General features: G+C 35.7%; 1 long non-coding RNA gene across 2 annotated transcripts in view; it reads left to right on the plus strand.

The window, feature by feature from the left end:
• LOC140623486 (uncharacterized) overlaps positions 1-23,416 on the plus strand; it is a 109,552-nt gene that overhangs the window by 31,130 nt on the left and 55,006 nt on the right. For both annotated transcript variants that reach the window (XR_012023096.1, XR_012023097.1), the window contains one exon: positions 22,678-22,782. This is a non-coding gene — a long non-coding RNA (uncharacterized lncRNA). The remainder of the gene's footprint in view (positions 1-22,677; positions 22,783-23,416) is intronic.

Consider the following 23,416-nt stretch of genomic DNA (forward strand, 5'->3'; position numbering starts at 1 on the left):
GGGGTAGACCATGATTCTAGCTGACATTTTGCTTCCAAAGACGTACTCTTTCCACTCATTGCTCTTGACGCTCCATCCCCGTTCCCTAAAATTTAATTCTCTGAAATGAAAACATATGACTAGAAAAGAACATTTTTATGTAAAGAATAGGTCTCTATCATCAGCATATGCTTGTCAATTGTGGGTAACATCTTCAAGAAATCTATCTATCTGCAAACTTGACATCTATTATGAAAGTATATCTCAGTGTGATTGTGCATTCAATTCTAATTGACTCACCTCTCCCAGTAAATTCTGCCAATACATTGATTCTATTTTAAAAATTCAAGCTGTCCTTGTGGGAAAACCTCATTCCATCTCCCTCAATTATTTGTCACTTGGACTCTAAGCATCATCTTTATTCTTGTGACAAATTCCTCAGAAAAGCTCTCCATCCCATTCCCAGAATGAATTGTACCGATCATGTCTAAGATGGTGACAACAAAATTTTGCTCTTACTTCAAAGTAGGAATAGAGAGATCAAATATGTGAACTCATCACTCTGGCTAACATTTAAAATTAGCACCAAACAATATGCCTTTTGTGTTTCAATCTTAATCTCAAGTGAAATCATGAGGAAGACAAAATTTGTTTTATATAATCTCTCTCCTTTCTCAGCACCTGCCGCCTTGCCTTTGTATCTCATTCACAGCACTATATCTAATGTTCCCATTCATTTTTTGCTTCTGTCTCTCAGGATCTGGTTTCATACTCATTTCATACGAACATTACCAGACCATACTTCCCCCCTGTACCTTCCTTCTCAGTTTCCCATATGTAGATTCATGAAAATGCTTGTTTCCTTCCTACCTTCCATTCTTTCCTTAGGGTTATTTGTCTTCTGGTTTTCAATTTAAGTTATAAGTGAGTTAGGAACTGTTTAAATTATTTCCATTTTGCCACATGGAAGGGCTTAAAAATAGATAATTCTGCCCACAATCACATTATCATCTAACAATGTTCTGTAAGTTCTGGTTATTGTAATAAGATTGAACTAGAAATGAATTGGACATACATCTTGGAAAAGTGAAGGGAACAGAATTGTTTGCATATGTGAAGATATACCTAGAAAATGTATGTGGCTAGACTCAAAAAAGTATTGCAATATTAAAAAGTTCAGTAAAAAGGCACATATGAAAAACATTTAACAATAACTGTGATGTTCAGCAATTCTCATTTTGGAAATATAATGAAAGAAAATTTCATTAATGGTATTAGCAAAATATACAAGCTAAGTTAGAAATACCCTTATCAAGAACTGCAGGGATTATGTGAAGTAAACTATTTTTTTTTAATAAACAGATAGATAATATGCCTTTGGAATATTTGGAGACACACACCTTACTCTAATTATAAGGGGATTGAGTATCATAATGATATTTTCTTTCAATTACAAATGCAAAAATAATTCTAATGAAAATTCAAATGAGATTGAAAAATCAACAACTTTACAAATGTTTTCAAGGTTTTTGTTTTATTTTGTTTTGACTGAGGTATAGTTAACACGTATATTTTCAAGGTTTTTGTGGAAAAATTGACAAAATGAACTACACTTATTGCTAATGAAACTTAGTTGGATTATTAAAACTTTAAATAAAATATTGTATACAAAGATTTTGGGATTTATTAGAATTTCAATAAATTACAGTTTTATACATGAGCATTTATTGCTTATGTGTTCTAGAATTCCCACAGATCTCACCAGCGTGTGAAAATGAAGTCTTAATTTTCAAATTACAATGACTTAGGCTCTATCTTTGATACTGAAGGATGTCTTCAGGTCCCTGTCAAAGTCACCCCTATTTATTTTTGGAATGTCAGGGTATATTGTATCCAGGAGAAAGTGGCTCATGTTCTTCATGAAACACATTACCACAATCTCTACTGCCTATGTTTTCTGTGAGAAAGTCCCAAGGTTGTTCCTCTGAGCCCTCAGGCTGCCTGCTCCTCAGTGGTCCATGGCAAAGTTGGGGAGAAATGTTAACCTAGACCTAGAGTGGTAACATTTGTGCCCATGACCTCAAGTGGCCTTTATATACACATCTTCTAAACTGTCTGTCCTTAATCCCTCTCATCAGCAGGACTAAAATCCTGAGCTCAATTCAGAAAGAGGTAGATATAAGTCATCCCTTGTCATACCCAGCCCTGTTCTCCTCATCTTTCTTCTCAGGCCTTCAAACTTCTCTATTCTATCTCAACCCCAAAGAAGAGCCCTGTGCATTATCAAATTATATGAATAGACTAGACAATCAGGTTGTCAAACAGCCAGATTCTGAGTACAAGTCCATGCTCAGCAGAGACATTCTGCTGTATAGGAATCCCTCTAACTCTATTATAAGTCATTCATTAACAGTGATTTATTATGGTGTGTTAGGTACCAAGCATAGCACATAGTTAAAAAGTCATGGTTTCTGTCCTCAGAGAAACTTGCTGTCTGGAAGTCACAGCTCCTATTCATTGGGGTATCATGAGAGAGCTTACCAAATGCATTTCTAAAATATATAAACTACATTTTCCTACTTACCAAAGCTAAGTAGGCTACAAAAGAGCAATTGAATTTAGTGTCATGACTTGTTCTCAGTTAATTGATACTCTTAGGATTCTTTATCCTATTTTTAAAGTGTTTTTAAAATCCATTTGATGATATTTCTGGGAATCCAATAAAATTCACCAGAATGTAGGGAAAAATCAAAAGAACATTAACCTACTACCAGTATTTCAGCAGCTTTCTGTAGATCTGCAATACAGATTCACTATCCTTCACATTCAGTTAGTTCCTCTCCATTCTAAAACAGAATGTCTGAACTCTGTAAATAATCATGTGGTTTCTCACAGTAACTCTACCCACATTATAGATTGACATGACATAATTATTAAGTTAACATTTATTGAACGTAAACTCTTAACTGGCAGCTGTGTTAGGTATAGAGAAAAAAATGGCAAACAAAACATGATCTTGTTCAAAGACGCTCCTTGTTCAGTGAAGAAGACAAGTTTATAAAGAAATGGTAATGGTAATAATGCTGATGATAATGAGGAGAAGGATTTTTTTTTTAAAAGTAGTGCTGGGTTAGTGGTTATCTAATTGACCATGTCACAACATACTAAAAAGAAAAATCAATTCATCAATTCCAGATGGATTGTAGTTTTAAATGTGAAAATTAAAGCAGTGACTTCTAGAAAACAACATAGGAGAATATTTTCATTAACTTGGGTAGAAAAGAATTTTATAAACCAGATGACAAAAGCATTAGCCAAAAAGGAAAAGATTGATATATTGGATTTCACTAAAATTAAGAACATCTGTTCACTAAAAGATACCAGAAAAGGAGCAAACCACAGAGCAGGAGAATATATTTATAATACATATATCTGGCAAAGAATTATTTTTTTCTGGCAAAGAATTATATTCACAGTATTTATATCAATAAGAAAAATACTCTAGAAAACATGATTATAAATGGGCAAAACACATGAATAGGCATTTCACAAAAAAGGTAACATTGATAAATGTAATCACCATTTCTATGGTGACTACCATGGAAATGCATATTCAAATAACAGTAAGATACCTATACAAAAAAACTAAAGCAAAAAACTGAAATACCAAGTGTTAGTGAAGACATAGTTTGGAAAATTGGCAGTTGCTAAAGCTGATCATACAATACCCAATGACCCTGCAATTCTACTTCTAGACAAGAGAAATATATATATATATGTTTACCAAAAAACTTGTACAAGTATGTTAATATTAATACTCTTTATAATCACCACTATCAAAAAAACAAAAAACAAACAAAAAACCCAAACAGCCAAAAAACAAACAAACAAACAACAAAAAAAACAAAACCAGAAACAACAGCTAGATATGAGCCAACTGTCAACTAACATTAGTAGAATGAAGAACTCAACAGGGGCAAAGGATGTTCTCTTCAACAAATGGTGCTTGGAAAACTGGATGTCCACATAGAAAAGAATGAAATTGGGCCATATCCAAAAGCAACTCAAAATGAATTAAAGACTTAAATGTAAGACCTGTAAAAGTAAGAAATTGTAAACTTACCAGAAGAAAATATAGGAGAAAAAGTTCATAAAACTGGATTTGGCAATGATTTCCTGGATATGACTCCAAAAATATAAGCAACAAAAGTAAAAATGAACTAAAAAGTTTTGCACAGAAAAAAAAGAAACAACCAAAAATGAGAAGGTGACATACAGAATAAAAGAAAATAGTTGCAAATTACCTACCTAATGATAAGGGGTTGATACAATATATAAGGAAAACAAACAAATAACCCAATTAAAAACTGAACAAAAGAACCCAAATAGATGTCTTTCCATAGAAGACTTACAAATAGACAGCAAGTATATGAAGAGGTGCTTAGTGTCACTAATCATTAGGAAATGCAAATCAAAACTACAATGAGATATCACCTCATGCTTGTTAGGATGACCATTATTAAAAACAAACAAAAAGTTGTTAGTGTTGGCAAAGATTTAGAGAAATTAAAACTCTTGTGCATTGTTGCTGAGAATAGAAAATGGCCACTGGGAAAAACAGTAGGAAGTTTCCTCACAAAAATTAAGAAATAGAACACAATCCGTGTGCTCCAGAAGTCCCACTTCTGGGTATTTCTCCAATGCTTATTGCACTGCCATGTTTATTGCAGCACTATTTACACATAATAGGCTAGATGTGAAAGCAACCTAAGAGTCCATCAATAGATGAATGGATAAAGAAAATGTGGTATATACACATAGGGGAATATTGCTATTCTTAAAAAAAGAAGGAAATCCTGTCATATGTGACAACATGGATGAATCTTGAGGACATTAGGCTAAAAGAAATCGGTCACAGAAAGACAATACTGCATGATTCCATTTATAGGAGATATCTGAAGTAGTCAAGCTCATAGAAACAAAAAGTAAATGGTGGTTGCCAGGGACTGAGGTTTGAGGGAAGGGGAAATTGCTGTCCAATGTGTACAGATTTAAGTTGTACGAGATAAAAAGTTCTAGAGATCTGCTATACAATAGTGTGCTTAAGTCAACAATAATATATACTTAAAAATCTGTTAAGATGGTAGATCTCATGTTATGTGTTTTGCTTTGTTACTGCACACACACACACACAACTCTATTGAATAAATGATAAGGTTGATGGTGTATTCAGATAACAGAATATCACACATTGGTCTACAGTAATGAAAATGAATGGACCTGGTATGTATCAAGATCATACAAGTACACAATGTTGAGTGAATGAAGCCAGACACAGAATTACATATTATATCATACTGTTTGTATGGGGAAAATGAAACAAAATGAACCCATGCTGGTTGAAGTCAGAATTGTGGTGACCTTGAAGGGATGGGTAATGACCGAGGGGCCACAAAGGAGGTTTTTATTTTTAATATTTTAAAGATTTTATTTATTTATTCATACGAGACACACACAGAGAGGCAGAGACATAGGCAGAGGGAGAAGCAGGCTCCCTCTGGGGAGCCTGATGTGGGACTCGATCCGAGGATCCTGGAATCACACCCTGAGCCAAAGGCAGACCCTCAACCACTGAGCGACCCAGATGCTCCCACAAAGGAGGTTTTTATTTTTTTATTTTATTTTATTTTTCAAAGGAGGTTTTTAGAGTGCTGGTGAAGTTCTGTTTCTTACTTTTTATCTGAGTGGATATGCAGGTGTGTTTAACTGTGAGAAAATTTATCAAGTTGTACACTTAAGAATTGTATACTTCATGCCTATTATGTCTCAATATAAAGTATACTTAGTAATTATAATAGACATCATTTATTGAACATATTAGGTATCAGACACTTTCCATGTATTGGCTCATTTAACCTTCCCAACTATTTTCTGCAATAGGTATTGTATTATCCTTGTTTCCTAAGTGAAGAAACTGGGACACAAAGCAGTTAGGTAACTTGCCCAGGGTCGTCCAGCTTACACAGTGAGTGGTAACTAGGAATTCTATTGCAAGCAGTTTGGTTTTCCAGCTGGCTTCTGAACTACTGTGCACAATGTAGTACATCAGGAGTGAGCCAAGACCTATGCTTTCAGTGATTAAATTTTTCCAGGCAGACAAATTCATAGACATCTTCCAGGGATAGCTAATGCCTAACCAACCTTGAAAGGGAGACGAGGTGTCTCCCAGGTACAAAAGGAGAAGAAATATCTCAGGTAAGACGAATAGCATGTGCAGAAGTAGGAAGCACTGAACTTTCAAATTCCCATAGTTTGGTGTGGCTTGTAAAAAGTGTGAGTGAAGGATCCTCAAGAGCCTGTGCATCGACAGATCTGACTTTTATTCCTGATGAGGATGAAACTATTTTAGGAAGGATAATTATATGATTAAATTTACATTTTAGAAATAGCATCCTGTTGGCAATCTGGAAGATAGACCTGAGGGGAGAAATCAGAGTCAGTATGACCAATTGGGAGATGAGGCACCAGTAACCATGAAGATAAAAGACACTGGGACAATGGATATTTCAAACAGTACATTCTTGGATATCACCACTAAATCCCTGTTTGGAAGGAAAAATATTCCTCTCTCCTTAGGATTATAAAGGAAAAAAATTCTTCCTTCAAATCTATTCAATCACTATTTACTTAAGTACCTTCTCTGTGTGAGGCACTGTGTAGAACATTCTTACAGGTGGGCCACCCTCAGGCCTACTTGCCTGCCTGCAAGTGGAGTAGGACAGAAAATTGTGTAATTTTGGTCACTAAAATTCTGCAAGAGGCATAGACACTTGTTTTTAAAGAGAGAATTAAGGGGCACCTGGGTGGCTCAGTGGTTGAGCATCTGTCTTTGACTCAGGAAGTCATCCCGGTGTCCTGGGATTGAGTCCCACATCAGGGTCCCTGACAGGAGCCTGCTTCTCCCTCTCCCTCTGCCTGTTTCTCTAGCTCTCTCTCTGTGTCTCTCATGAATAAATAAAGTCTTAAACAAACAAACAAACAAACAAATAAAAAGAGAATTAGCTTTCAAATGGTGAAACTGGAGTAAACATGCAGATAATTTTACTCAAATTCCTATTAAAAACATGTATGACTATTACAGTAACAATAATTTAAATGATTTTAATAGTTATGGCTAAAAAAAAAATAGTTATGGCTCACCTAGTTCTATCCCATCTCTTTGTACCCTCAGGACAAAGAGGTTGGATGGCCTGGGAATATAAAGAAAACTATTCTATTTATACCTAGAAAGTAAAGCAGCCAGGTTGGAAAGTATGTATAAAAAAATGGGTCTATGAATCATTCTCAGTGCTACCATTGAATCAGTAGCCTGGGTTTATTCTTCAAGTATGGCAATTCCAGACCATCAGCACTGGCTATTCTAACTTCCTTTCTCTGATGAAAGTATCAAGTTTAAGGATGAAGAAGTGAAGCGATGGGCAAGGACAGTTCCTTCTCTTCAGGCAAGGCTGCGCTGTCAACTCAGATATGTAGAGGCCCCCAGTAGATACAGTAGGGATGGTAGCTTCTCTGAGCCCCATCCTACCCCACTTCTCAGGTCCTATGCTTTTTTGGCTGTGGGCAACAAATTTTCTGTTTGTACCAGCTCCTTTTTTAAATTTGGTGGGGGGTGCTTGGATCCTTGACCAGACTGCTATTAAGATATGCTCTTGCCTTGTCTGCCCCACAGGTAAGGATAATATGCCACAGTTTGGCCTGGCTATCTGCCATGGGTATCCAGGAAACTTGCCAACTTCTCTTGATGCCATATGCTCAGGCAATATTCTTTTAGATCATATCTCATGAGAGAGTGTGGAATTCTGCAGTGAATATGTTCAGCCCTCTATTTTTAGGAGGAGAGCAGAAAGCCAGGTTGAATTTCTTGCAACCACAGTTGTGGAATGAAATGGGTACAGTTTTAGAGGCAAGTAGTCTGTTACTGTATGTGCAAATTTTTGGATCTCCCCTCATTTATAGAAAGATCAGAGAAGTCAGCTTAAGTATTATCTGAGGATGAACCAGGGGGAATTGGGATACTCATTATCCACTGTAGCTTTTTTCATATGTTGCTGAAAGAAAGATGCAAATACCAGAATCAAAGACTTGCAACCATGAGAAACAGGACTTGCGATGATTCAAGGAAGAGAAGCAAGAGCTTAATGGGCAATGAAGACTATAATTGCAGCTGTGAAGAGAATCAGGACAAGGATTGAAGTATGGAAGGCATGGGGGCAGGTTAGGAAACTGAGTCATTGACTAAATGTGGTGCTTTAATGTGATGCCCTGCTAAAGCTTTGGGTCAAGCTGCACCCAAGCACTGATCATATATCCTTTATGTTCATACATTCTGTCTCTTTCTTTTAAAGGAGCATCAGAAAATTTTCATCAGAGATGCAATTGTAGTCAAGGGTCCAGTTGTTTTCTGTACCTTCACCTGATTCCTGCTATTTTTCTCTAATGATGAGCTGGGTTGGTCACCCTAAAGAATCATTAACTCTTTTCTTTTTTACTCAAAATGATTAGTGAATCAAAGTGATCTGTAGGCCACTTGAATCTGAATCATCACAGGTAATTTTTATACAGCAAGCTCCTGGTTCCACTCAAATCCCCTGAATCAGTATTTCTTAGGAAGAAGTTCTAGGAATCTGTATCTTAAACAAGCACTCTTGGTGATCCTTAAGAATTATAAACTAGTAGAGAACTCTAAGTGTCCTTTCTCAGTACTTCTTTTCTTCTGGGCCTGGACCTTGTTTCTTTGTGCCTCTAGAGCTAAAGATACAGCACCAATAGGAAAAACAAAACAAAACAAAACAACTAATATGATCTTCTTCAAAATGTCACACAGTGTTGCTTTCCTGCTTTCAAATGTTCAGTGGCTTTCCAATGAACTGGGAATACAATAGTTCCATGGCTGTGTGCCCTTCCTTTCTGATCTCATCCCCTACTACTCATTTCTCCTGGCTTGCTATCTTCTGGTGGTGTTGGCATAAGATCTGGTCTCTGAACCTGCCAAGATTATTTCTGTCTGGGAGACTTTGAAATTACTCTCTCTCTTTCTCTGCCTGCAAAGCATTTTCCATATCTTTGCACCCCTGAGTTCATCTTATCATTCAGATAGATCTCCGCTCTTACCTTTCCCTCCTCAAGAAGCTCTCTCAACTTCCCTTTCTAATACATGCATGCTCTCTACCTGTCATTCTTTAGCAAATGAGCCTATTCCACTCAAAACTCACTTTCTGGCACTTTTCTCCATTTGAAATCAGCCAATTAACCAATCTTTCTATTCTTCCTTATTTTGACTTATCTGTATTCCTCCCCTCTATCCCAATAGAGTGGAAGAAGAATCTTCATTTGTGTTATTCATTGCTATATTTTCAGTGTCTAAAACTTGGTTGGCACACAGTGACTATTCAATAAGTTTTTAGTGAATGTTGGATTAAAAACATCAAAAATCCAAGCTATGAAGAATTTTAAAGCCCTCAGATCAACCCTTCAAATCCACAGTGTCCCCAATTTTTTTGATTTTATAATTGTTCCTTCTACCCAAGGAATATCTCTGGCATTGTGATATTTGTCCTAATTGTGTGTAAGAAGAATAAAGAATAACAGAGACCTAGATGATGTAATTTGTGATTCTTACAGCTAAATGGCAAATCATTTCAGTTTCAATCTCTACATATAAATTTAAAATATTGACCATTAATTAAATCATTTAACAAGAATTTATTGCTAACCAATTCAGGCCTACACTAGACACTTGGGAGTGCATCAGTAAGCGAAAGAGTGATTCCCTCCCTTATGGAGCTTACTTACATTCCTATCTGCTCTTAGGTCATTTGGTTCAATCAGGAGAATCTTCAAGTTCTGGAGAGTTTGCCTTCATCCTGAATTATCTTCTTTAAAAATATTAGTGGTAGGCTTAAAAACTCAGTTCTTCTTAAATATGCAAATAAGCTGTTGTGAAACACACATTCCTAATCATCTCCAAAAATATACATTATAAATTGATATATAGCAATTAAAAAAACAGGAAGTTCCCTGTTTAATAATGAAGCTAAAAATGTAGACAAATTCAGAGGGAAGAGCAGACAACAGAGATTATTCAAATAGGAAACCACAAACATCTCTTTCTGTAAAAAGTGATGCGATTCACTTACTAGTTCATCATTCTATTTTCTTTGATGATATCAACATGCTCAACAGTAACGTAAGGAAAGAAATTACTTGAGCAAAACTCATAATTTCACTTGTACTCCAAAGAGAGGTATTTGTGTATATAAGTGAGCTTTTGAAAATTTGTCTTAATTCTATATTATTCATATAACTGAGGAATTGGTAAAAAATGAAATAATTCAAGATTAAAAATTCATTAAACAATTCTATCAATATATCCAAATAGAAATAAAATCAGTCATTTAAAACAAACCAAAGCACATATCTTTATATACCAGAAAGACAGGATAAAGTTATCTTTATCTCTCTATTTAGAAGAAAGGCCCACCCTCCTCTTGTCAACCTGGGTGCTCTCAGGAGACTAATAAATATTAAGTCTTCATTCCATTACAAAGAATAGTATGAAAATGTGAACAGGCCTAAGGTATAGAACAGTGGGAAATATCAGTGCTGCTTTTCCTAGGCACCAGTGGCTTAATGGTTTTGCAGTTGTGCTATTTTCTAAACAACCCAAAAGCTGAGAAGAGGGGTGGACAGGACTGGTATCATTCTTTTAAGTAGTATAAATCATGGCCTGACTTTTATTGTGTGAGCAGCCTGTGCAGATCATGTTGTATTTAGGAAACTGCTTTTCTTTCTAAATACTGACCTAGACTTCACTCTCTATAGGAATGAATGCTTGTCTTTGAAAGAGCTGTGTCTCATTAAACTGATGCTCCTACAAGTCCAGGGAGAACCCTGATTCCTCACATTACACTCAAGTGCACCAAAGCCCTCTGGCCTGTCTGAGAACCTCCTCTTCTCAGCCCAGAGGTTAGTCCGGACTAAATAATCACAGTGTTGGGAAATGTATTGTTGGGGGACACCTATTTTTCCCCATGAATCATCTGATGATAGGAGCATATTTTAAAACAAAACCAACCTTGGGATAGGGACTGAATTTCATGACCATGGATGGGAGACTTGCATGTTATCTGACATTCTTTCTAATGTTGTGAACTTGAGGATAGTGGAGCGTGACTAGGTATTCTAATGACCAAATGCAGAAGGCCAACTTTCTTTGATGCCTATCTTTGGTCTACTAAAGAAAAAATAAATTCACATGTATTGTTAAACATTTTTTCCTTTTCTATATTCAAATTAGTAAATTCTGATATACCATAAATTTCTGATGGTGATGTGGAGAACAAAGAGGTGTGTCAGTAACTAAAAAAAGAGGCACATCTCATATTACCTCTTTACTGATGTCCAGCCAGAAAATCCAAATGATACCTCAGAATTCAAAGTAGGCCAATCAGTGAATGATCTATGGCCCCAAAGACCTAAAAGAGGTAAACAGAGCATATGAAATGCATGAGAAGCTGGTTGGCAGAAAGATGGCTCAGGAGCAAATGGTTCAGAACACAACTCTTCTTTCTTCAATTGAAGTAGAACAAGGTAACAATGGAGAGAAAGAGACTGCTCATAGTCCAATTGAGGGAAAGAAATAATCCTCAAAATAATATCTTTTAAATCTAATACATTTTTTAGCTTTTCCAAAATCTGTGACTTTTTAGGATTTGCTATCTTATCACCATTTATACTTTAGTCAAGACTAGAAGTATTCCATCACATTAAGAGTGTTGAGTTAGGAAAAGGATCAATATTGATGCTCTGTAACAAAAGAGGCAAGTAAGGTAGTACTTACTGTCACTCTGAATGAAGTATGGCTGTGGAGTAGTCAATAAAAGAAAAGAATACCAAAATAACAATTGACAGGGTGTCTTAACTCAATAACATGTAGTCTATTCAAAGGAATATTTATTACAAGTACAGTGAGCAAATTAGTAACAATCGTGCATGGCCAGTTCATTCTGAATTTTGTTAGAACCTATTAAATGACAGGGTTTAAGTGATTTGATAACACACTGATTTAATCTGGAATATATCTCCCTGCTCCCAAAACAGCAGACATAATACAGAAGAGATGGGGAAAAAAATGTGATTTGGAATCTGGGAACCACAGAGGACGATAGTTAAAAAAGCACACCCTGGAGCCAGACTGCTGGATTTGAATTCCAATTTCACCTAATCTCTCTACACTTCATGTTCATGTCTATAAACTGGGAATACAACTACAAGAGGTTATCATGATGAATATGTGAGATAATTTATGTACTGCACTTGGCATACTGCAAGGAAAGTTTAGCGCTTATGGATATTGCCATGGAAGACATTTATTTGCCCAGGTAACTATATCCAAGGAAAGAAAAGTAAAAAGTGAGGTCCCAGGGCCAAATCAAACTGAACCTCACTGCTTCATTATAATTCTTCCACATACTGTTCTTCCGCTAATCTGCTAAACTCATGTCTGCACAGGCAAAGCCGAATGAAATCCTAAGTGCGTATATTAGCTTGATACTTTGCTAGGGCTGCCATAACAAAATACCACAGACTGGATGATTTAAACAATAGAAATTAATTTTATCACAGCTCTGGAGGCTAGAGGTCCAAGGTCAAGGTGTCAGCAGAGCTGGTTTCTTCTAAGGCTTCTCTCCTGGGCTTGTTGGTGGCTGCCTTCTTACTGTGACCTTAGATGGTCTTTCCTCTGTGCATGCTCCTCCTTCCTGTCTCTTTGTCTAGTGATAAAACCACCAGTCCCATTGGATTAGAACCCCACCCTAATGAACTTATTTTAACTTGATCACTCCTTATAGACCTTATCACCAAATAAGGTTACATTTCCTGAGGTACTGAGGGTTGGGACTTTGAAACATAAATTTAGGAGGACACAGTTCAGTCCATAATCCAGGCATTTGTTTATTACATATAAACAACACATGACATTTATATTTTGAACATTTCATAATTTTTATTTAGAAAGTATTTCAAAGTCATACATTTATTAATCTAGTTTATTTTAAAGATTTTATTTATTTATTCATGAGACACGCAGAGAGAGGCAGAGACATAGGCAGAGGGAGAAGTAGGGTCCCTGCAGGGAGCCCCATGTGAGACTCCATCTCAGGACCCTGGACCCTGGGATCACGCCCTGAGCGAAAGCAGGCACTCAACGACAGAGCCACCCAGGTGCCCCAGCAAAATCATACATTTGTATTTAAAAAAAAAATAGAAGCACAGAGAGTAAAATGTTCAAGATCCTTTTACTATTTGCCCTTTCACTCCTCTCAATCAGGCACCTTTGGTGGCTGTAGTTTAGTATGTTTCTCTAAAGAACTTTCATAGTTTTACATGTGTGTGTAAAATATTATAAGATGTATATTAAAAAAGTAGCAGATGTATATATGTCACTATGTCATGACTATACTATATACAATTATATCACTTTTATAATTGAATTTTGTTTTTTTTAAGTTAATAGAATTAACCTAAATAAATTGTTCTTTGATGTGCTGTTTTCACTACTTGATTTTTCTTGACAACCTTTCCATTTCAGTACACATGTACATGGCTTATTATTTTTATATATAATATGTAGTTTTATAGGTAATTTAATACATATATAATGTATTTGCACTATCTAATTTGTCTCACCATTTCCCTATCGATGGGTATTTTGTTTCTTATTTTTTATTTTTTTCTTATTTTTATTTTTCTTATTTTTATTTTTTCGATGGGTATTTTGGAGACTTACTTCAATTTTTCTTTATTTCAAACAGTAATGTATATATAGCTTTGCATTTATGTGGGAAAACTGTTCTTGAACTACGCAAGATACGTACAGTTTTAGTTTGAAAGACTGCTAAATTGATACCCAGTTTTCGGGTCCCACAATTGATATAGGGGAGTATTTCTCCACACTCTGGCCAGCAGTGCTTGTGATGAGCAGTTTAAATCCTTTTAATCTAATGGTGTTTTATTTTGGAGCATTTTCTCATATTGTTTTAGGCCTTCTCTATGTTTTTTTCCATGAATTACTCCTTCATAAGCTTCATTGTTCTTATTATGCCATCTTTTTCTTTCAGAGTTGAAACCCTTTGTATTCTGAATATTAATCCTTTTTAAAGGATCAATGTAAAAGATACACGCTGCAAATATTTTCTCCCAGTGCTTATTTGTTTTTTAATTGTGTTGGTGGTACCATTTGCTTTTATGACTTGAGGATATTATGTTTTATTTAGGAAATCCTAGCCAACTCAATATTCTAAATCAGCTCTTATATTCTATTCTGGTATTATAAGCAGAGGAGTGAGGTGCTCAATAAAAGGTTCAGTTTAAATCTTGGCTCTGCCATTTATTAGCTGTGTGACTTTGGAAAAAACCACTCAAACTGTTCAGATTATTAATAGTTTTATAATATATCACACCTACCATTATTTAGATTTATTTACAAGTTTCATTGATTCATCTGTTCACCATTTGTATTTATTTATTTATTTATTTATTTATTTATTTATTTATTTATTTTTAAAAGATTTTATTTATTTATTCATAAGAGACAGAGAGAGAGAGAGAGAGAGGCAGAGAAATAGGCAGAGCGAGAAGTAGGCTCCCCACGAGGAGCCTGATGTGGGACTTGATCCTGGACCCAGGGATCATGCCCTGGGCCAGAGACAGACACTCAACCACTGAGCCACTCAGGTGTCCCTCACCATTTGTTTTTTATTTATTTTTATTTATTATTTATTTATTTAATTTATTTATTTTTATTTTTTTCACCATTTGTTTTAAAAATACATTTATTATTTGTTGAATTAATTGTAAAATATTTGACTTATGAATCATGTTAAACATATGAAAATATGGACAAATATTAAAAATAAACTTGGATGACTGAACACCAGTTTTATCAAATGTTATTTTATTATATTTTCTACCCATATGAACAAAAAAGTTGCAGAATTGAAGCCTTCTGTGTGCCTCACCCTTTACCTTCTTTACTACTGCCATTTCCATATTATGACATGCATTATTTCCATGCAATTTCAAATATTTTGAATATACACACTCATACAGGTAAATATGTTTTGTGTCTTTTTACACTCAAAGCATGCCATACATACAACTTTGTAGCTTGCTTTTGTTTGAGATTTGTTAATCTTGATACAAGTAGCTCTGATTTATTTTTATACTTATTATATAGCATTTCATTGATTATACCAAAATTTATGAATACACCACAGTTTATTTATTTTCCTATTTTTTTTAAAAGATTTTATTTATTTATTCACAAGAGACACAGAGAGAGAGGGGGCAGAGACACAGGCAGAGGGCAAAGCAGGCTCCATGCAGGGAGCCCGATGTGGGACCTGATCCTGGGACTCCAGGTTCACTCCCTGGGCTGAAGGCAGCGCTAAACCGCTGAGCCACCCAGGGATCCCCTATTTATTTTCCTATTATTATTATTTTTTTAAAGATTATTTATTTATTCATAGAGACACAGAGAGAGAGAGAGAGAGAGAGAGAGGCAAAGACACAGGCAGAGGGAGAAGCAGGCTCCACGCAGAGAGCCCAACATGGGACTCGATCCAGCGTCATCAGGATCACGCCCTGGGCTGCAGGCGATGCTAAACCGCTGCGCCACCGGGGCTGCCCTATTTTCCTATTAATTGATGTTTTATTTTCAAGTTTCATTTCATTTCATTTTTATTTTTTTATTTTTTGCTGCTTCAATCATCCTATGATATCTTTTGAGAATATGTATTGTTTTTTTCTAAAGTAAATACCTATTTCTGGGTTTTAGACTCTGCACACTTTCAACTTCAATAGTTATTAATGACTATAAATAGATATAGCCAGATTGTTCTCCAAAGTGGTAAAGCCAGTTCCACTCAAATTATGAGTGAATGGATCTTCCATTTCTTAAATATCCTCACTAACACATATTTTCCAAATTATTTTTACAAGTTTTAAGTTTTGATTTTCACATGAGTCTTTAATTTTCATGGGAATGATTTCATCTTTGAAAGAAGTAAGACAGGGATCCTATTCCCATATTGCTAATCAGTACTCCCAGAACTGATAAGTCCATTTTGGCTCCTTTGACTGTTACTACTTTAGATGTATACTAACTTTTCCTAAAGGCATCTCCCCGTTTCTGGGCTTTCTGCTAGGTTGCATAGCACTGTCTTTCCCTGACCTAGACCTTTCCCTGACCTAGACCTAGAGTGTCTATTCACTCTGGCTTGTTATGTCCTGCTTTCTGAGAAGGCAAACCCTCTGATTTTATCTACCTAATTGGCCTACCCTTTACTTTTTTTTATCCACATTTTGCGATCAGCCTGACTTTTTAACCAGATTTGTTGGGGCCACTCAAACTATAAACGAGTATTTTTTGAAGAATAGGGTATTTTAACATGTTTTTAAAATTTCTCCCTATTTCCTCTTCTCTCTGTACTTTCTGTGCTTCTGCACAGAAGCACTTGGTTGGTGGATGCTGGAATTCGTAGATCTACACTCCATGCCTTTTCCCCTACTCTTCTTTCATACTTTTGATCATTTAGCTTTTATTTCTTTCCTTATTTGCATGGCATTCTGAGGCCATGCGTAGAATTGATTTTTCAGCTGCGTTTCATCTTCTATTCATCCTGCTTATTGATTGTTTTAGTAATTTCTTTCTCCTCGTAGCCTCATTCTTAATGGATGAGTTATCTTTTTGAATCTTTTAGAAGTTACTAGTTGTGCTTATTTTCAAATGCTCCTTGGTTGCTTGGGGCATTTGTTTCTTTTGTTTATAGATTTTATTGGCTTTTCTTTGTGTTGTTGATTTTCCTCAAATGGTTGCTTAAAATTCATTGTCTATTGTATCTATAGTTGTTATTTTAGATTGCTGTTGACAGCAGGAGAATATTTCAGCGTTCAAATGAAAGTTTATGTTGTCTTGGCAGTGAATATAGATTCAGATGATGCAAACTCACTCCTGTGTATATGGGTGTGCAAGTAGCAAAAATGTGGCTAGGTTGGGATTCTTTTAGGGAATGTTTATTGTATATCTTTTTAAAAAAATGTTATTTATTTATTTGAGAGAGAGAGAAAGTGTGAGTATATAAGTGAGCTGGGGGAGGGGCAGAGAGAGAGGGAGAGAGAGAATCTCAAGCTCAGTGCAGAGCCCAATGCAGGGCTCCAATCTCACCACACTCAGATAAAGATTTGAGCAGAAACCAAGAATCAGATGCTTAACTGACTGAGCCACTCAGGGCCTCCACTTCTGTATCTTCTGTATGCAGAGTTTTGTGTCCTTTATGGCTGTAATAGGTCACCTAGAGCTCTGTCCTGCTTCTGTATGCTCTGGATCCCGTTTTTGAAGGGCTTCATCCGTGGAAGGCGGATGCTCAGAGTTAGTTTCTTACACAGGAGACTGGTATAGCCAACAAGGCATAGCTCACTTTTTCTAGGCCCCATTCCCTCTGAACTTAGTATTACTCCATGATTCAGCTCTGTTGCACTTTTCCATCAGTTTACTCTCATCCGAAACACTTTTCTGTTTTGGTGTGCTGATGACATTTCCTGGCTTGACAGGATTGCTGAGGATTTTGTTTTTATGTTATTTCAATGGGATTTTTTGAAGTAAGAAAGATAAAGCCAGGCATCTTGAACCAGAAGTGTTGAGTCAAGAATTTGGAATGGAGCAATACATATTTTACATTGTGTTATGTGCTATGATTAGAAGCAAAGGGGATAATAAGGTCCCTGCACTGAAAAACCATGTTATGTACTTGACTATATTTTCCATAGGACTCAGAACAGTAAGTATTTTTACAATTGAATGACTAAAAACACCTTTTCTCAAAATCAGGTTTATTCCTCTGAAGTATGTAGGTAAATGTTCCAAAAATGTCCACATACTGTTGTAAGTTTACTGATAGTGCAATTTTTTTTTTTGTTTCACCTTCCAGATATCCTCTTTATTTCCCAGACTAAACTGAGAAAATATTTTCAGCTTTTAATTTTAATGAAGTATTTTTGCTACCCTCTTTCTAACTTCTAATGTCCATGTGTTAGACCAAATATTTTGGACTGAATGTATCTCAACCAAATTCATATGATGAAACCCTAATCCCCAATATGATAGTATTAGGAGGTAGAATCTTGGGGAAGTAATTAGTTTAGATAAGGTCATGAGCCTAGAGGCCCCATAATGGGATTAGTGTCTTTATAAGAGGAGGAAAAGATAACAGAACTTCCTCTTTCCACTTGAGCACACAGCAAGAAGGCAGCTGCCTATAAGCCAAGAAAAGAACCCTCAGAATGAAACCAACATTGCTAGCACCTTGCCCTTGGACTTCACCAGCCTTGGGAACTGTGAGAAATATATTTCTGTTGTTTAAACCACACAGTTTATGGTATTTTGTTATGGCAACCTGAGTTGACTATGACACCGATAACACTGAGAATCTCTGGAATAGGATACACAGAGAAGCACCTCAAGTAGAGGGCTTCGAATGGAGACTTGAGTGTGATTAATTCCATTTTCAGCCTATCTTCAACACATTCTCTTCTGTTTCATTTATAGTTTTGTGCTCCTATAGGACAACATAGATGTCTTGATTCTAGAATTTCTCATTTCTCTTAAATTTAGACTTTTGAGTACCTTAAGGATGCTTATATTTTTATCCTTAAAACTGTTAAGTAGAACAATTTCTGAGAAATAGCCATCATTCAATAATGTTCTCTAAACAAACGAAACATATTTCTCTGCTGCATCAAGTATAAATGGCTCACACAAAAATAAATTTTGATTTAAAAAAATCATTTTTATTCCAAACAAAAATGTAAACAGATCTAGTAGCTTAATATTCACACAAAAAGAATGTCTATTATTGAAAATTAAAGGTCTTGCCTCTAAGCTTGTGGTTAGCTAATTAACTTGACCTAATCACATTATTGAATTGTGTTTTCAGAACAGAGATCTGCCTCAGAGACTATTTTAACATGTTACTTTAGAGTTTGATGTGTGTACTGAACTTTGAGAAAATACATAGATTCTTTCATTGCATTTTGAATCAAAATAATAAAAAGCAATTAAAATTTATGGTTGTGGGGGATAGAGCACTGAGTCTCTTTATTACATATTTTCTTCCTAATTATAAATCACTATAATTGCTTTTGAAATAAACACAAATATGACTCAGCAGTCTTATCAGTTATCGTTCCAGATTTACTGTGTGGCCCTATGAGAATCACAAGTAGCTAAGGAACTCACTTAGGAAATGACGACAACAAAATAACCTTTTGTGTCCCAGTCACCTGGGCCTGGCTATGTATTTATTACTAGAAAGCTGTGATGACTACTGCAGCCTGCACTGCTGTTGGATAAAAAGAGTGCTTCACTTATGTTCAGCATGGTTTCTGTGGGATAAATCACCTTGAATTACTAAGATTTAATTTTGTTTCAAATGTACTAATCAAATAATTGATTACAGTGGCTTAGCTGATTTGGGTAGGAGTGACATCACAATTATTTCATGGTGGCTATTAAAAGCAGTATTGAGAGGGGTGTCTCTAGTAGGGAAATGATTCTCTCCTGAAAGCACTTAAAAATATCAGAATCAGTAAATAACCAGTGGTACTTTTGTTTGAAACGAAAAGATCCCTAGGATATGATTCATGAATCAACGTTGTTGTAAGTGTAAACTTTGTGGATGGCTTTTTACATGTTTTATTTCTATCCCCCATCCATAAGGCACTGTGCACTTTTTGCACCACACGATTGTTTATATGTTCAATTGCAAGTGCATTGTAGTGAAGCAGATTTGAGTCCCTGTACTGAAACATGTAGAGAAAACTCACTGATGATTTGCGTTTTCTTTTTTTAAAAAGGATTTTATTTATTTATTTGAAAGAGAGAGAGCAAGAGCACAAGCAGGAGGAGGCAGAGGGAGAAGCAGGCTTCCCACCAAGCAGGGAGCCAGACTTGGGGCTCCATCCCAGAACCCTGGGATCATGAGTTGAGCCAAAGGCAGACGCTTAACTAAGTGAGCCACCTAGGCACCTGATTTGTATTTATAATGTAATGGAGCAAAATGTGCTACCCCAAAATGTGTCTCTTTGGCATATGAATTATTTTAGGTGGATTATTTTTAAGAAACAGAAGGTTCAGGAGGTTTTCCTTTTTGTCTTCTTACTGACTGACTAAAAGAATTAAGATAGAGAACTTGCTTCAGGAAGGGAGCTATCACCATAGATAATTATTGTATAATATGAACTAGGTATGGTAGACAAGGAGGAATCTACAAGGCCTGTTCGATCAAAGTCCTCTATGTCCTATTGTTTCTGAATGGTCTAGTAAACATTTGTTTACCAAACATTTACTCTTTTTCATCTTCCTGTGAGTTGCTTTTGAAGTCCTAGGCCTCAACCCTCTTCTTCTTGGTTTAGGAAAGCATAGATACCTGTCTTTGGAATCTCTTCTGATTATGTGGATTCTTCACATGTCCATAATTAAATTCGGTTTTCTCTTGTTAATCTGTCTCATGCCAATTTAATTCTTAGATCAGTCAGAAGAATCATGAAGCATAGAGGACACAATTTTCTCCCAACATAGCTAGTCTTACATGTTAAAACTTCCTAGTAACATAATACTTATTTCTATAGTTTACCTTCCAGCAAGCACCACATGGTTACGTAAGCTGTACTTCATCCATGAGTTAAAATGTGAATGTAGACTAAGAATGTATCCTAGATTCATTATATTCCTACAATGCACAATTTACTCCATTTCAAGATAATTAGGACATTCATAATTTTTATTCTGTTATTCTGGTTTGTGTTAGAGGAAATCTCATCATTTCTCAGAACATCTTGATTTTATTTTTTTGCCAAGTGACAGGTTTACTTTCAAGATCCTCCAAATATGCCCTCTTAAAATTGGTAAATTAAAATTTCTTATCATTCTTTCCTGAGACTTTATCTTTTGGTGAGCCCTTGAAATTAGGAAGTCAGTAACCAAGCTCTATTGTTTTCCAGGCAAAGAATTCTTATGATGTATAGTAGATCTGCAGACACAGATTCTAATTCCAGCCCCACTTAGTACTTGCGAAGCCGTGCTTGTAAGTCATTAAACTACAGGGTAGCTTCATTTATTAAATGGATTACTTCCTGACCTCAGTGTGTCCTCTCTAAAATAAACCTGGAGTACTTTGTGCTTTGTTAAGTACCTCATAACATGTTTAGCAATAAAACAGCACAGTGCAAGAGAACTCCATTAAAATTGTATTACTAGAGGCTAATAATCAAACTTTTATAACTGTAGGAGTAGAAAAGTACTAAAAAAATGGTATTATTTATACTAAATGCTAATGGTTTAAAAACAAATGTGATGAACATCAAAACAAAAAAGCACCAGGGTTCCATTTGTACTTTTTAATAACATAGCCCAGGTATACTCAGAGATGTTATCTGTATATCTAGTTTTACAGAAGCATAAATTCATAAGATTGGAAGGGAAATCTGAAATTATTTAATCCAATTTCCATCTCACTCTCATTGGATACTTGAATGCTTTCCCTGTTACCATTAACAAGAGATTAATTAGCTTCAACTGAAATACCTCTAATGATACACACATTTCACTAACTACATTTAGCTGCTTGAGAATTCTTCCAATGTCTTAGCATTAACTGCTAACTATTGTCTATTTGTACATGTCCTTCTGGAAGTCTGGTGTCAGATTAACTGAGATTCCAGGAATGACGAGAGCAGTCTGGATTTGAACAGAATTAGCTAATATCTTCCAGCTTCTACTATATTGTGAACTAATAGGACTCCACCTGCCAAGATATAAGACAAAGGTGCTATTCTCTCTTTTGTGTCTCTCAGATCCCCCAAAAGGATAATGTCTTCATTCATTTATTCATTTACTCAAGAAATACCTTTTGAGCACATACTAATTTTTAAACATTTTCCTGTGTGTTGGAGATCAATAATGGATAAGATGGAAGTGACATTTGCTTTATGGAATCTATAGTTTAGAAGAAGAGAGAGAGAGAAAAATGTTATAGTTTGAGACATGCTAAGTAAAAAGTTTGGGGCTAAAGGAAGGAATATAAATTAAGCTTTCATTGTACTTCCAGTGATTTCTTTTTTAGTAATTCCTGCATTTCTCTTGCACTGGTCTCTTTCACCCTGAGTTCATAGACCAAGCATACTGTTCTATATCTATTCTTTAGTAGTGGAGGGGGTTGAATTTTTATTGCATAGGCCTCCTGAATCCCACACAAATTTTGAATTCTTTAGAAATTAAAGAAGTTGGGGAGTCTGAGTGGCTGAATTGGTTAAATGTCTGACTCTTGGTTTCAGCTCAGGTCATGATCTCAGGGTTGTGAGACGGAGTCCCATGTTGGGCTCCATGCTAGGCCTGCTTGGGATTCTCTCTCTTTCTCTATCTCCCCCATCAAAAACAAACAAATACATAAATAAAAAATAAATTAAGGAGGTTTGTTTTCCAAGAGAAGTTAGTGGAGATCTGAGCAAAGTGGTGTCAGTTCTGGCCCAGTAAAGATACTTTGTTATACCAATAACACCAAGAATCTCTCCTCTCCCCACAAGGATGAAGACTTGAGAGTGATCCAAAAGATGGGACACATCAAGATTCTGCACTGGAGCCATCTGTCCTCTCTGCTGAATTTGGTAACAGACTGGAGAACTTAGCTGGTAAGGCTGCACAACTTTCAGAAGGACATATACAAAGAGAAATGGCAGAGTGAAATATTGAGTTAGGGGCTCAACTAGATATCGAATTAAGTGAAGTAGAAGGAAAACTGATTTCTTAATCAAAACCACATTTTTAGAACCCTTTAAGTTATGATACGAATTTATGTGTTTATGGGCATACATATACGTTTCTGTGTGTGTGTGTGCATATGTGAAATTTGTGGTAGAGGCAAGTTTTTTGATTAATGGAAAGATAAATTACAGAGTTGACCAGCAATAAATCAAGAGGTTCAACTCTAGCCCTATTTATACTTTTGCTTACTAAGCAAATTTCCTATTCTGTTTTACATCATTAGCTATAAGATGCACATTTTAGTGTCTCTAAAATCAGTGTGTGTCTTAATGTGATGGCGTCTTCCAATTATGGTTGATTGTTAGCCTGGGAGCAGTTAGGACAACATTGTCATTACCTTACATACAAGAATCTGGAAATAGCTTTATATATTCTCATGGCCGCTTCATTTGAGTTATATACATTATTGGGATCACACATAATGCTTTTAATTGCTGTTTAACATCTTTTCAAAAATAATACAATACGCTTTAGTATTTCAATGAAAATTTATTGCATATA

Source organism: Canis lupus, chromosome 33, assembly GCF_048164855.1.
Source record: "Canis lupus baileyi chromosome 33, mCanLup2.hap1, whole genome shotgun sequence".
Taxonomy (NCBI): domain Eukaryota; kingdom Metazoa; phylum Chordata; class Mammalia; order Carnivora; family Canidae; genus Canis; species Canis lupus.